The 16,188-nt window shown below is 44.8% G+C and overlaps 1 pseudogene; it reads right to left on the reverse strand.

The window, feature by feature from the left end:
- Nucleotides 1-7,497: 7,497 nt before the first annotated feature.
- On the reverse strand, nucleotides 7,498-15,855 carry LOC125343109 (annotated as a pseudogene).
- Nucleotides 15,856-16,188: the final 333 nt, after the last annotated feature.

The following is a 16,188-nucleotide window of genomic DNA, read 5'->3' on the forward strand; positions in this document are numbered from 1 at the left end:
TACATGTACCTATAGGATGTCTTGAGTTTTCTGAATTCTGTTGGATGCTATTACTCTATTTCTGTATTTTTTCCAGTGTAACTTTTTGTGTGATTCAGTCACAATTCTTTACTTATGGTTTTTCAGAACTTTTAGCAGATAGTTTCATTGTACCTGAAGACCAAGACAGGTTAATAACTTTTTGTAATGTTTTTATAATATGTAACCCCCAAATATTAAGACACTTAGCCTCTTCTTGAGTCAACAGTTTTGAGATCCAATCTTCTTTGTATTCATCTTGTGTTCCCTTCTGTGCCTCAATTCCCACTATCGGTCCTGTTCAGTGCGAGTACTCAATTTGCTCTGTACCAACAACAGCACCTGTTGGATTACAAGAACCCCTATCTCTCTGCCTATTCCTATAGAGCAGCCATCTGTCCCACAGTCTTCATAGAAAAAGCCTCCTACTGCCTCGCCTCTCAATTCCTACTGAGTTCTTCATTGAGGACATGCTCTCTGTCTTTGTTGCCTCTGGGGGAATTCAGAGTTCAATCTCTCAGGGCATACCTTCCCTGTCTTGTTGAAATAAGATCTTGGCACCCTCTAATAATCTTCAGACTTTTGTGAGGGAATGTGCCACCTTCTTATCTGGGTTCATAGAAGATGATGCCCATTGATTTTCTGTAGGTTTTTTTTTGCCTTTTAAATTTTAAGACTATTTTATAATACCTAATTTGTAGATTATTGAAGCAAACCGAAATGGAGAATTGAATCTGAAGATAGAAAGCGAAACACTAAATGTTAACGTTTATTTTAAGAATCTTGGAAATCCTCCATTAGGTAAGTTTGCTTGCGGTTTATGTTTTGCTTTTGTGAATTAACTTTCAGGAAACATTTAATGTAGAAAAATCTTAGTTGTTTCTGTTTGATGCATGGAAGAAACTGAGTTTTGACTACCTATCCCTATGACATATTGCAGGTGGCAACTAGGGCAAGGACCTGAGTCACCAGGTCACTGAGGGATCTAAACAGGGCTCCTTTTTCTCTTCTCGAAATCAGCTTGTGCTAAATGACCTTCCAGCCCTTCTGTTTCTACAGGTTTTGTTCTGTCTGACCAAGTTCAGTTTCTTATCCACAATGGAATCAGAAGGATAGATACATTTCTTACATTTCATTTCTTTAGTTACTTTAATACCTACAAAGATAGATTAGCTTGTATAAATAAAGAACTAGATACACTCGCTTATATTTTTTTCCTCTCAAGGTTAAAGAAACAAAAGACTTTTTTCTTTTCTAGTTTTTGATGATTCTGTCTTTTCTACCTTATAAATGGTGTATTCCCATGTATATGTTCAGAGAAGTGGGAGGAAGGGCATAGAACTTGAGGGAACAAAGTAAAAAGTAGGTATAGATTCAGTTTAGTCATCAGGAAGAGAGAAGCAATCAAACCACTTGAGATGTAGTAAGCTATAGTTGCTGAAGCAGGGAAGCTGGTAGACTCCATAATGGAAAGACTTTCAGAAATTAAAAGCCCAGTTTCCTTTTTGACTCTTCTCATGAATAGTGAGAAGTCATGTATTAGTCTTGTGGAAGTTAGCTTTTAAAACAACAGGGATTACCAAATACATTTTTCTTCAACCTAGAGGAAAAATTGAGGCCCCTTTTTAACTCCCAGTAGTTGATAATTCGTTGAAAATTATCTTAAAATTTTAATCACCTAGGATATAATAAATGTGTTTAATGAGTGATGACATTTAAGAACTGCAAAATTTCTGAAGCTGTTGAAAGCATGAGTAAGAAAATAATTTATTTAGGTAAATGTGTGTTGCTTATCTGGGGTCCCTGTTACATCTGAGAGATGCTTAATTTTTTTTTTTTTTTTTGGCCAGTCCTGGGCCTTGGACTCAGGGCCTGAGCACTGTCCCTGGCTTCTTCCCGCCCAAGGCTAGCACTCTGCCACTTGAGCCACAGCGCTGCTTCTGGCCGTTTTCTATATTTGTGGTGCTGGGGAATCGAACCTAGGGCCTCGTGTATCTGAGGCAGGCACTCTTGCCACTAGGCTATATCCCCAGCCCTTAAATTTTTTTAAAAAATTTATTTATTGTCAAAGTGATATTCAGAGAGGTTACAGTTTCACACATATTTCTTATCAAACTTGTTACCCTCTCCCTCATTTTTCCCTCATTTTTCTCCCTCCTTTCCCCCTCCCCTGTTGGTTCACCTTTTATCTGTTGTCTCTCCATTTTGATGTTCCCCTTTCCTTCTCTGGTTCCAATAAACACATATACAATACGCATGGTACCAAAATCAGTTTAAGTGACATCAGGGGTAAAACCTTGGGGAAGAAAGACAAAAGAAAACAACAAACCATTCAAAAAGCAACACTTACAAAACCATTTGGTATAAACCAAGTGCACAACTCCTGGGGGGAGAGGGGAAGGGGGAGGGGAGAAATGTGGGAGAAGGTAACAAGTAGAACAAGGAATGTACTCACTGCCTTTCAAATCAATCTGTAAACCCTCTGTATCACACTTTGACAATAAAGAAAAAAGTGAAAAATAATCTGAAATAAAAATGAAATCCATTATAAAAAAAAAAGAAAATGGCATAATTTCACATGGTACATTGCAGATAATGCCAAGGGTAAACCATTTATTCTCCTAACTTGGAGTTCATTTCACTTAGCATCATCCTATGTGTTCATTTGTACATAGATATTGAGCTATTGTGATCTGCTAGGACATCCTAGATGTTTACTAATTATTACCAATGAGTTACTTGAGCTGATCCAAAACTTTGGCAAAGTAGCAGGATATAAGATAAATCCTCAAAAACCAATGGCCTTTCTGTATGCAAAAAAGGAGGCTGAAATCAGGAAAGCAACTCCTTTCTGCAACAGCCTCAAAAAACATAAAATATTTAGGAATAACCTTAACCAAAGAAGTGAAAGACTTCTAAGATGAAAACTTTAAAAGATGAGAAAGGAAATTAAAGCAGAACTAAGGAAATTGAAAAACCTCCCATGCTCCTAAGATTGGGAGGATTAACATTGTGAAAATGGCAATATTGCCAAAGGCTATTTATAAATTCAATGCCATACCCATCAGTATTCCAACACTATTCTTCAATGAAATAGAGGAAGCGATTCAAAAATTCAATGGAACAATAAAAGACCCCGAATAGCAAAAACAATCCTAAGGAGGAAGAACAGTGCTGGAGAAATATCAATACCAAACTTCAAACTCTATTACAAAGCTATAGTAATAAAAACAGCTTGGTATTGGCACAAGAATATGCATGAGGAACAATGGAATAGAACTTAAAATCTTTCATATCATTTATCTTTAGAGAATGACTCTGAAGACAGAGACCCAGAAGCAATGGCTGTGGTGCATACAGATGTCAATCAGGTCCTCCACTTAATTACCGGAATTCGAGGAAATCCTACAAGGGCTATAGTCCGTGAGTTTGTTTCTATCAGTTACTTTATTGCTATATCAGACGCATTAGTTGAATGTTCCATTCAGTCTTGTAAATGCACAAAATAAGTTGCTAAATATATTCTAGATTTCTTGAGCTGCCCAGATATTTAAGTTTTCTGTACTTAGTAATGCCTAGACGTAGTGATAAAGAAACAATCTTGGGGCACTGGATAAGGGAAAGAGAGACCATAGCCACCCCTGGTTGTCAGGTGAGCTGCTTCCTCTTACTGTGGTACAGCATCTTCCTGCAGAGTTTCTTCATTCTTACACCCAGGCAGGCAGTATGCTTAGGTCTGAGCATCCACTCTTGTGCCTTTTTCCTTTCATTGCCATGGCTTGCACTCATTGATTGAGTTTCCTACTTTAGTTTGACTGATAATGGTTGTATCTGGAGTCTAGCACAATCCTCATCCTGAGGGCAAGACCTGCCATGGCATCTTCTACTGACTACTGACTACTCTTGAACTTCCCAAGGCTCCATTCTCTTTTTACTGAAGGCCACACGACCTGAAAGTAACTGGCCTGAATTTGAATGTGCTCCCTATGTGAATGCCTCTGCAGCTGACTTCTTAATGATCAGTGAGGATAGCTGAGGAGGAGGATGGTCTGAAGTGAAACATAAAATGACACTTGTCAAAGGATGCATCTAGGCTGCCCAAAGTTGTTGGGATGGGATGGGGTTCAAATATACGTGTTACAATGGCCTGTAATTAATGATATTTTTCTCAGATATCGTGACCAATAGGATTGCTTATTTTGAATTCCTTCATGAAAACTTCTCACTGAAGTACATCATCCCAGCTTTTCCCTAGCTGACCTCACTGCCCCAAAGAGCTCTGCACAATGCTTCTTTTTCCCTTATAATGTTTTCATTAAAAATTAAATTAATAAACTGTTGGATAAATAATTTATTCCAAGTTACTCAGGTCTGTGTTCTGTTTTATGGTGTACTTTTACAACATTGAAGGAAAAAAGCTAGCTAGACCTTTACATACCTTATTTTCCTTTGCACTGGCTGCAGTTCAAATTGGTATCATGTTGAAGTCAAGCTTCTCATTCTATGCAGAAAGCCTTGAAAATGTAAGTTCCCTTTGACTTAAATCCTCCTACACAAAGATTATAATCAGAGATTGTCTTGTACTCCTGTATGGAAAAAGTTTGAGAAGTCGTAAGTATGAATTAATAGTGAATTGGTTAGTCAATCTCTGTGGTTTTATATAATATTTCATACTATATAGCATTGTTATACAACAAGAAATGTACTATTAAGACAATATGTGAATAAATTAATGTGAAGTATTAAATTCAATTTATATGCAGATCTTTATAGTGTAATCAAAGTAGATCAAAGCAATATACACCAAACATTTAACTTGGCTATTTCTGGATTTTTCTATGTATGTACAGTTGTGTATTTCTAATCACTTTTACAATTTATCTGTTGCATGATAAATCATTTTATGTGACCATAAAATAAAAATTTATCATTTGAATGTTATCTGAATATTTATTACTAGAATATATGCAGATTGCAATTTTAATTTTTTGAACATTAGATGTTAAGTTTCATTTTCCAAACATGTGTTGGTTTTCATAAGTCAATAATTAAACTTATGTGTCATGTTGAAAATATTGCACATACAGAATACTGGAGCTTGGACTAATAATGCAGCAGTAATATGCTGAAGAATAATGTCTTCTCTTCCATGATCAGTGTGTATGTGTTGGTCACCATTTACTGTGACAAAATACTTTTGCTTTTGGACATTTGAGGAGGTCGCACTTCCAGTTGGAGTATTTTGGGAAACTTGGGATGTTTCTGCTATTACATTTTAAGTTTGATTCCTCTCTTTAGCTATTATATCCCCCTTTTTACATATATTCATTATTCACAATTAGATTTTTTAATCGAGTGCTTATGTTCTTTTTTACTATAACTTATATCCTTTTAAATTGTTACAAAAGGCTTAGGAATACTTTATCCTTTATTTTTAAATTAGATTCATAAAAGTGCAAATGTAATTACAATGTCCACTATATAACATAAATAAGGTGTTCTGAGCATTCTTGTAGGGAAATCTATGGCCTTTATAGTTTGGTATGACTGGCCCATCCCAGTAGTGCTTTGATACAACCAGTGAGGCATGAATATGGGACTTCTTCCTTTCAGAAAAGGCTGATTCCTGAAGGAATTTTCATGGAGGGAGAGTACATATAACTGAGGTATTTTAACTCACTGCAAGGATAGCCCTTCTTCTCAGGACTTTGCCAATTTTCTTGCCTGTCAGAGCCAAGTGATCATCCCTTTCATGTGGTTACCCCAATTTCTGTAAATATAACATTACCAGCTCTGACAATAATGCCATCCTCGCTGAGCCAGCAGTGGAGGGACGAACTTGTTACAAGGGTGTGTGGGTATGTCACTGACCAGTTGAGTTTGGTATGGAGGAACCTTAAGTATTGTTTGTATTCCTGTTTCTCCAGAAGTCATCACATCTCACTCAGGCAGACTCTTGATCCAGGGCACTGGCTCTCTTGCTCAAACCTCCCTAAAATTTACTACTACCTCTTCCTAGTGGGCAACATGGGACATGGTCATATTTCTACTAATTTCTCTTTCATTGAATCAGGTACATGTTTATAATAAAGGAAAAGCTAAGTAGTTGACTGTTGTCTTTTAAATTACACAATTTCTGAATTGTACAGATGGTGTGGTGAGGATTAGAGGGGAAGGTGGGTGTGCCAGGACTAGTGCACCCTCCTGAGGTCAGGTGGTGTGCAGGGAAAAGCTGCAATTTAGGTATCCTGGAACTATTTATTCATCTTACTTTTGTGCCAGAACTGGGGCATGAACTCAGGGCACTGGCTTTTTATTCTCCAGGCTAAAAATCCATCTCTTGAAACATAGTTGTACTTCTGGCTTTTTGGTGGTTGGATGTAAGAGTCTCACAGACTTTGCTGCCAAGGCTGGCTCCAAACTACAGTCTTCAGATCTCAGCCTCTGGAATAGCTAAAATTACAGAAATGATCAATGGTTATTAAGCTTACACCGTGCTTTATTAAACCAAAGCCCTAAAAGATGACTCATCAGGACCTTCCAGAGCACAGCCCTTCATTCTCACATGTTGACATTCAGAATCCAAAGGTCGCTTAGTCCTTGGTTTAGCTGCTTCCATGACATTGACTCTTGAATGCTTCCAAATGCTTAATGTAAAACCTTTAGTCCCCACAGACACACATGCACACATTCCTGCCACAGACTGTCACACTCGCCAAAACACTTGTACTTAGTATGTGCTCCTGTGTGCAAGCATCTGTGCATCTGTTGCCATTCATCCATCTAGCTGCCTGTGACAGAATAGCAGCAAGTTCTGACAGGTCAGAACAGAGTTCATGGAAGTAGGGACAGGGCTTCTACACCCACAAAGAAAGGAACATTCTTGAGAAAACAAAAGCCAGGACCATGTGGATAATTGATGAGACATATATAAAAGTCACAGTATCAAAAATCAAACCTCTCTGTAACATTAGGACAGGGAAGAGGAAGCGCTTACATTTATGTTGTAGGTACTTGAGCAGAGGGACAGGAGACAAGAAAAGAGAATGAGGAAAGGCAAGGTGACACATAGACCATGACTTCTGCAGAGACTAGAGGCAGCCTACTGCCTCCCAGGCCATGGAAGGGCTGTGACTCTCCCAGCCTCAGTTGACACACACAAAGGGCTTTTCTGGACACACAAAAGACAGTTAACCCAAAGAAGAAAAGAAAAAGCCTCCTCCTAAACACAAAATATTTCCTTCTGAGCTGGTACTACTTCACCAGGTTCAGCTCTTTAGGTGACAAAGTATACACAATACACCAAGATTTGGAAAATGATTGGAGTGAGGCAAGGAGAGTTGGGGACAAGAGCAGATGGCCTTACCCAGCCACCTTTCCCTGGGTAGCACCGGAGGCTTCCTTCAGGCCCATGGAACCGCTGGCCCCAGTCCTCAGTCCTCACAAGGCAAGGAAGGTGGCAGGACCAACAGTGGCCCCTCATTGGTCCTGCAGCCTACTACAGAGCTTGTGTCAGCTCTGCTCCCTGGCCTCGGCTCCACTGCCCAGCCTAGCTCTGTGTCTTGAGACAGAAGGTCCTCATCTCAGCTTTATAGTTCTCATGGTTTATGGGCCTGTAGTCCCGGGGATCACACAAGTCCAATTACTGTAGGAAGAACTCTCTGTAGCTGTCTTTGAGGATATACATCTCAAGGATATACATCAAGGATGTACAGGCTGTGGTAGTCACTGGCAACACAGTCTCATTCCTTGATGAATTGGCACATTTGAGGCCCATTCTCAGATGAAAATTCACAGTGGAAAATGAGGATGACTCTCTAGTCTAGGTTACAGTGGGTCATAGGGCTCTGTAGCAGGTAGGTCTCTATGTCTCATTCTAGGAGCAAGTTCACAAATGACTTGATATGTCTGTTTTCATTCTTATAGGGGTATCTGCAGTATACAACCATGAACTTCTTCAGAATGTTGCTGAACTTGCCCATCAACAGTGCCATCATGGTTTCTGGTGAGATGTATTTGAGGTCCTGGTCTTTTTCATCCACAGTCTGGAGCAGGAAGGCCTTGGAGTAATCTCCAGTCTGTCCATGGTAGTCACTGTCTAGGATGTTCACAAACTCATGACACAGGGATTTTGAGCAGAGGAAATGGGCTTTAGGTTCTTCAGGCTGATTCAGTTGCTTTCCAAAGGGATCAAAGTCATCTTCTTGCTCTTGTACTTGCTGAAAACAATGAGGTCTTGCTCTTCTTCCTTCCAATTCTTTGACCAGTGGAGCACTAATGAGGTTCTCCATGCCTGAGATAACAGCAGCAGCATCCTTTAAGTCATTCTACAGGATGTCCATGAACCCATCATCATCCTCAGTAAACCCTTTAGCAGGGACTAGATCATCTACCATCTTCTGCTCTGGAGTGAGACAAATCAGATCAGGGGCCAAGTTTTGTCTTTGAGTAAAGGCCTCTCTGTGGCTGTCTCAGTCCACAAAATCTTGGGCAGGGTTATCCTGTGTTGCTGGGCTAGATTTACCTCCCCTGGTGGGGAGATGCTAAGCTTACTCCTTTATCTGTGCTCCCTTTCTCACCCTCTCCCCTGGCTGCCTGACCTGCAGGCAAGCCAAGGTGGAGTGGGGGAACAAGGGTAAGCCTCAGGTGCACGTGGCCAAACGAGACCCCTTTCTTCCCTCCTGATACCCACCAAGGAAACCAGGTGCACATGGAGTCTCGGAGAAAGCTTCAAGAGCAATCTGGTTTAATAAAGGGAGAGGCTAACAGTTTATACCAGCAGAGATGATGAGGAAAGGGGTGATAGACCAGGAGCTGGCTATAGGCCAGCGAGCTTGTCCTAGGACCCCTTCATGGGCTAATGTCACTTCCCAAAGTCTCGCCCTCTGGGCAAAGCCCACAAAAGGGAGGCACACGTGCTCGCTGGCGAGATGTTGAGGGGCTGGTCGCAAAGCTACCCACTCTGGTTCCGGACCCAGAAGGAAATAGGTGTGGCTTACTTCCACACTGCCCCAGGGCTAGGAGAAAGGCAGCACTCTCATCGCCCTTCCCCCTTCAAGGCCAAAGCTGAATGACCAACATCTGCCCCTTTTATTTTCTATTTTTCCTTTTGTTGAACAGCAGGAGGGGCCTTACTCGAGGGCGTGCCATGTCTTAGGTTTCCTCCCCCATGGGAGGTCTTACCCGTCCTGGGCGAACGCACTTGCACTTCAGGCTAACATGACTGCTTGGCTGGCCAGCCTGATGAGAGGATTCGGGGGGGAGAGGGATTGGCTCTTGAAAGAAAGCCCTGTTAATTTTTCTCTCATGCCAGCAGACCTCAGTGAGCAGCGGGTCCTAATGGGCATGTGACCAACCTCATGGGGTTCCTAAATGGCTAAAGGCCAAAGGCCACTTGTTGTCTGGATAGCTCTGGCTTATCGCTTACAATATAAGAGACCAATTTGTCTAGCACAGGGCAATGTAAACATAATGCAAATGGGAGCATCAAGCAGACATGAGCATAAGCAATCATAACACAAGGCAAATGCAGCATGAGCAATTGTAACACATGAGCAATTATAACACAGGCACAAAGCAATGGAGAGTCTTTTATCTGGCTCAGTCCATAGGAAAAAGAGGAGTCCTGGTCCATTTCGGTGTCACTCAAGGCAGTGCAGATGGTTCTCCCTTTCCTCGATGGTTGAGGTTCAGGTCCTGGCGATTTGGCAGCCAGGGTGCTGGTAACTTAATGATTGAAGTTAGTAAACACTTTATAGAAAACATTGCAGCAAGGTACCAATCCCTTGCTTATTGTAAACATTTATCATAAAACATTTAGTTGTCTAAACCCTTTAGCTCCTATTTCCCTCCAATGGGGGCCCCTAAGATAAGCAGCAAGGGGGGAGCAAGGAAAGGAACAACAGTGTGCAAAATTTCCCTTTAGTTCTTGTGCAATGCTGTGGGCCACGCTGCCACAGCAAACATTGCGCCAAAAGGCGCCAGGCAAGGTCCAGGGAGGAAACAGGGCCGACACTGGGTCCATCGCTGCTACAGGCAGGCTTTCCCGTTTCTCCATGGAAAAATCCACCACGGTCTTTGTTTTCCTGAAGATAAAACAAGGAGAGACATCCCTCAAGGGCAGGTGCCATTGTGTGGTCATTCTGATGAACAATATTTTAAGTCTCTAGCTGGTATCCAGATTGGATTCGGTTCCACAGTTGGGAAAATGCATGCGAAGCCCCTTCCCGCACTGATAACTGGGTCTGGGCCTCGCCATACTCCTGTAACGGGGTCCTTCCAATGGACTTTAACTTTTAAGTAAGGTGTTTGGCTTGACCAATGTCTCTGGAAAGCCGACAGAGGTTGGTCCTTAGAAAAATTTAAAATATTCAATGTAAACATCGCTGTCCTCAGCTGGTCATGGGGGCTTCCCCCCCTTTTGTTTTAATAATTGATCCTTCAGGGTCTTATTATGCCTCTCAGTTATGGCCTGACCCTTTGGGTTGTATGGTACTCCAGTGGAATGTTTACTATTCCACATTTGGAAAAAGGCCTGTAAAAGCTTGCTGATGAAACAAGGTCAATTATCTGTCTTCACCTGTAGGGGGAGCCCCAGGACAGCAAAACATTGTAGGAAGTGGCTCTCAGCATGCCGGGCCCTCTCACCTGAATGGGCAGTTGCTCAGCATGCGTGTGAGTGAGTGTCTATGGACATAAATATATATTTCAACCTTCCAAAATTAGCTTAGTGGGTTACAACAGTTTGCCAGAGAACATTAGGCTTTAAGCCTCTGGGGTTGACCCCAGGAGATTGCAGAGGAGGGACTTGCAGAAAAGGCATACATGACTTGCAAGTCCTTATAATCTTTTTAAAATCTTTTATAGGAAATGAAGGGAATCTCTGATGTAACCCTCTTCAATTTAAATGTGTACGCTCATGGAGTCCTTGGGCCATTTGAAGGTTTTGAGGTTGTACAATAACCATAGTTTTAGTAGTCCCATTAGTGGCCAGCTGGTCTGTCATATGATTACCTTGTGCCAGGTTCCCAGGTAGTCCTTGGTGTCCGCGAAGCTGCTGTATGAATATATAGCGGGTCAGCCCGCTCTTTTAACAGAGCCCTGACTTGGATCATCAGAGGGGTGATTGGGTTTTCATCTAATTTAATATATGAGTACACCAGGTTTGGTAGCAAATTAACCACATACAAACTGTCAGAAAACAGGTTCATTGGCTGTTTGACTTGGGTCAGTGCCAAGGCAACTGCGTACAGTTCCTTAAACTGTGCAGATCCAGTAACTGCCTCAAAATAATGGGTGTTTCTTTCCCATCGGCAGGCGGGGAGGCGGAGTGTAACACCATGGCAGACCCTGCTCTTCCCCCATCTGTAAAAACATTGGCAGCCTTGACAAGAGGCCTCGTAGAGAAAAGTACAGGAGGGGTCCATTGTAGCCTGGAAAATGAGGTCACCCACCTTGAGGTGCCATAATGGCAATCTAACTTTCCCATAAAAACCTACAGGGCACTGGACACCCGTTCATTATTCAAAATCTGACAGCCGGCAGGTAATGGTTAGCACATCGCGAGTTCACCCATAATGTCTCAGGGAGGTATCCCTGCCCTTAATTATCAAGTCAGCTAGCTGGTCTGGCTGGGAATAAACCCTGGGAGCTCCTCCCACTGATGCGTGCACCCATTGAAGTGGCTCGCCTGACTGGGTGATAACGGCTGAGGAAAGCTCAGACCTGGGGAGGATCCAAAAGCAAAGGGGACACTCAGGCTTGTAGCGGGCCAGCTGTGCCATATTTAGGGCCATTTGGATTTTCTGGGATGTTTCTTGGAGCACTGGAGTTGTTGTAATAACATCAGTGGGCGCTTTGCCCTTTAAGGAGTCATGGAGTGGAAGCAGCTCCTCTGTAGGCAGGTGAAGCCAGGGTCTTAACCAGTTAATCTCACCCAACAGTCTTCGCATCTCCACCAGAGTATAAGATGACTGGAAGGATAACTGGTTTTAAGGGGGCACACAGAGTCTAGTTTAAGTTCTGCCCCCAAGATCTTAAAGGGGTATACTTTCTGAATCTTGTCACTGGCTATATGCAGTCCTCTTCTTTGTAGGAGTATTTGTAGCTTGCTATAGGCAGCGTCTAGCACTTGGGCGTCTGCTGCTCCAATAATGATGTCATCCATATAGACATATAGAATAATATCTGACTGGTTCTGAACAGGTTGGAGAACTTGTGACACATAATGTTGGCAGAAGGCTGGACTATTAGCCATGCCCTGAGGTAAGACTACCCACTCATACCTCTGGTCTGGCCCCTGGTAGTTAACCAAGGGCATGGAGAAAGCAAACTTTTCACAGTCCTGGGGGTCAAGGGGAATGGAAAAGAAACAGTCCTTGATGACAATTATAATGAAATTCCGATCCCGAGGAATGGATGGGATCCATGGCAGCTCCTGTAAAAGGGTGCCTGCGGGGATTATCTGCCTATTAATTTTTTTTTAGGTCCTGTTCCATCCTCCATTTACCTGAGGCCTTTTGTTCAACAAATACAGGGTTGTTCCAAGGGCTCAGCGAAGGTCTAATATGCCCTAGGGACAGTTGTTCTGATGTTATTTCCTTTAATCTTTCTAATTTGTTTGAGGAGAGTGGCCACTGTTCCACCCACACTGGGGGACCCGGGAGCCATCGAATGGCAGGGACGGTAGGAACAGTGGCCCTTAGAATTGGGGGTGAGGCCCTGAAGCAGAAACAAGAGCCTCCTGCCCCGAGGCCTCAGAAGGAGGCACTCTCTGGCAGCCATTAGGTCCACCTGACAGGCTCTGGCCTGTGATGATTGAGGCCTCGGCTTTTCCCAAGGTATCCCGTCCTAGGAGATTATCTGGTAAGGCTGTCATTATCAGGGGATGCACTATTCCCTTACTACCACTCATATCATCCCAGGGAAGCCAGTCTCACTCTCAGCTGTGCCTACTACCCCTGAGGTCTGGGGTCCGGGGATTAAGTCCCACCATGGAGGCACATGCTCCTTTTCTAATATAGTCCAATCTGCTCCGGTATCAATTAAGAATCGGAACCTCTTTCCAGCTATAATAATTTCTGTCTTTGGCCTCATTTCCGGGACTATTGGGACTGCCCAGAGGGACTCAGGCTGTTTTTTAGGCCTGTCACTGGGCTGATCACTGGACTGATCGCCTCCTTTAGGTGATGTGGCTGGAGGGTGCCCCACTACTAGTTTAAAGTCCTCCCCTTAGCATCAAATCTGGACCTACAATCTTTTCGCCAATGAAATCCCTTTTTGCAGCAGGGGCAAAGTCTTGTGGGTAGCTCCTTGGTCCGGCCTGAGGGCTCTACTCTCGATGCGCCAGATCTTACAAGACCAGAAGGACAGACCCTCTTAATATGGCCCCAGCCACTACATTTCCAACAGCTCTCCTTGCTTACCTCACTGGTGGGGGCAGGGGTGGGCTCCTCAGTGAGCGAGGCAGCCAGCAACTGCGCCTGATGGCCCCGGGCGTTGAGACCTTGGCAAGCGTAAACCCAGCAGTCCATGGGTTCCTCCTTTATCCCTGCACAAGCTAGTCTACATAATGGGGTCATTCCTCTCCACACCAGGGCCCTGAGGAGCTCCCGCTGCTGGGACCCAGGAGCCATCTCCTGGAGATCACTCCCCACACGGCTGATAAAGACAGAGAGGCTCTCTGAAGGCTCTTGAGTAACATTTACCCTCAGGCGCCAAGAGGACTCCTCCCCTAAACTGTGCCATGCTGCGAATCCCACCTCCTGTATCTGCTCCCGGTAGAGGGCAAAAGGTGTAGCCTGTTGGAGATCCATGGGTCCAAACAGCATGACAAAAGTTATGGGAATTGGGGGGTAGGCAGCTCTATTTCTCTCAGCTTGAACTTGGCACTCATGTCTAAAGAAAGAGCACCAGTCTACATACATTGCTTTAGTAAGCATATATCAGGCCAGGTCTCTCCAGTCTCGGGCAGTGGAGAATCAGTAAGTCAGGCCATAAAGGAGATTCTCTGTCCAGGGGGTGTTCGGTCCCCCTCTCTCGAGAACCACCTTCCTAAACTCACGAAAATCTTTGTTCTGTGGCCCCCACGAGGTTGTGATGGATCCCAGTTTAAAACCGGTCAGACCGCCTGTGCTCGGTGGATGAGTGCCACTGCGGCTGTGAGACAGCTGCGCAGCTGGGCTCCTTGAATCTGCATACAGTGGAGTCGAGCATCTGGTGGGGGGAAGGGTGACAAGACGGCGGCTGTGGACGCCGCTCGCCTGCCGCGAACGCGGCGACTAGGTCGGGGTCCCAGGAATCAGGCTCACGCTCGTCCCTGGGCCCCTTGGAGTGGGGTGTGCGGCCCCCCTCAGGATCAAAATTCCCCACTGCTGCCCTCTCCTGAGTCCAGGGACTCTCCCCTGGGTCCGAGGAAAAGCAGGCTTTAAGGGTCTTAATAGCTTGGAAGGTCATAAGGGGGAGTTCCTCTCCCAACCCCGCTTCCTTGCCTTCCAATTCCCGTCCTAGCTGGTTCCAAGTTTCCCACGAAAGTGGACTGGCTCCAGCGAACCACGGGACCCTGAGGGTCAACTCCTCCCAAATTCATATAGCACAGGGTTCTGATATACTCATACCCGCGTTTTGGAGGGTGAACCTCAGGATTTTAAGGGGCGAATTATTCCGCCTACTCTGATTCTGTCCCATCTTCTTTGCTGACCTGATGAGAGAACCACGTGTCCCAGAGACTCTACTCCAATTCCCTGAGGGCTTACCGGTAGCTGTCGGACTTACTCCCATGGGCTCTTTTCCCCACGTTTGGGCCGCCAAATGCCGGGCTAGATTTACCTCCTCTGGTGTGGGGATGCTAAGCTTACTCCTTTATCTGTGCTCCCTTTTTCACCCTCTCTCCTGGCTTCCTGACCTGCAGGCAAGCCAAGGTGGAGTGGGGGAACAAGGGTAAGCCTCAGGTGCACGTGGCCGAACGAGACCCCTTTCCTCCCTCCTGATACCCACCAAGGAAGCCAGACGCACACAGAGTCTCGGAGGAAGCTTCAAGAGCAGTCTGGTTTAATAAAGGAGGGGCTAACAGTTTATACCAGCAGAGATGACGAGGAAAGGGGTGATAGAGCAGGAGCTGGCGATAGACCAGCGAGCTTGTCTTAGGATCCCCTCATGGGCTAACATCACTTCCCATAGTCCTGCCCTCTGGGAAAAGCCCGCAAAAGGGAGGCACACGTGCTCACTGGCGAGATGTTGGGGGGCTGGTCTCAAAGCTACCTGCTCTGGTTCCGGACCCAGAAGGAGATAGATGTGGCTTACTTCCACACTGCGCCAGGGCTGGGGGAAGGGCATCATCTCGGGAGCGCTCTCATCAACCTTCCCCCTTCAAGGCCAAAGCTGAATCCCCATCACTGTGTGGGCTTCCATGGCATCTTGAAGACAAATCCATAATTTTCTTTGTCATCCCCTGGGTTGTTGGCATCTGCACTACACACCTTAATCTTCTTCCAGCTGTCCCAGGCTTGGGAGTTGGTGATGTTCTGTAGCACAGGGCTGTGGCACACCACCAACAAGGACTGAAAGCATCTATGACAAACTGATCATTTTGAATGACCCAGATGGCTGCCTTTTCAAATGTTTTCTCTGCCATCTTAAGGTCTACAGGGCTGGAAGAATCCATGCCTAGAACTGCACCGAAGATTCTGAGGACTCAGATGATGGAGAAGATTCAGATGCACTCCTAGACAGGACCAGTCGCCTACAGAAGGTCAGGCTCCCTACCAGACCCTTTGAGGTCTTATTGCCAAGACCAGTGAGTTTGTGCATGGTCTTGGTAAGGGTTGTGACTGGAGTGGAAGATGCCTGTCACTCCATAGATCACAGCTAGAGGCCAGGGAGATGACTTGGACACTGGGTACTACGTACACATGGAATGGACTGAGGAAAGCCAAGTCTGGTGCTGGCTCCAGCTGGGGCACCTCTATAGCAGAGGGGCTGAGAGATACTAGGCACAGCTTGCTGGGGCCAGAGAGGGAGCTTTGTAGTGTTAAGAGAAGGAGGGAGTTGGGGGGAAGGACAATCCAAAGGATTAGGGACAGGAGGGTTGAGAGGGATGAGGGGAGGATGGGTGGGCAAGAGGGAGAGGGGACACAGGGTTGATGGCTGCATCTCAAAAAAACCTCTGGTTCC

The sequence above is a fragment of the Perognathus longimembris genome, chromosome 28, assembly GCF_023159225.1.
Source record: "Perognathus longimembris pacificus isolate PPM17 chromosome 28, ASM2315922v1, whole genome shotgun sequence".
Classification (NCBI taxonomy): Eukaryota; Metazoa; Chordata; class Mammalia; order Rodentia; family Heteromyidae; genus Perognathus; species Perognathus longimembris.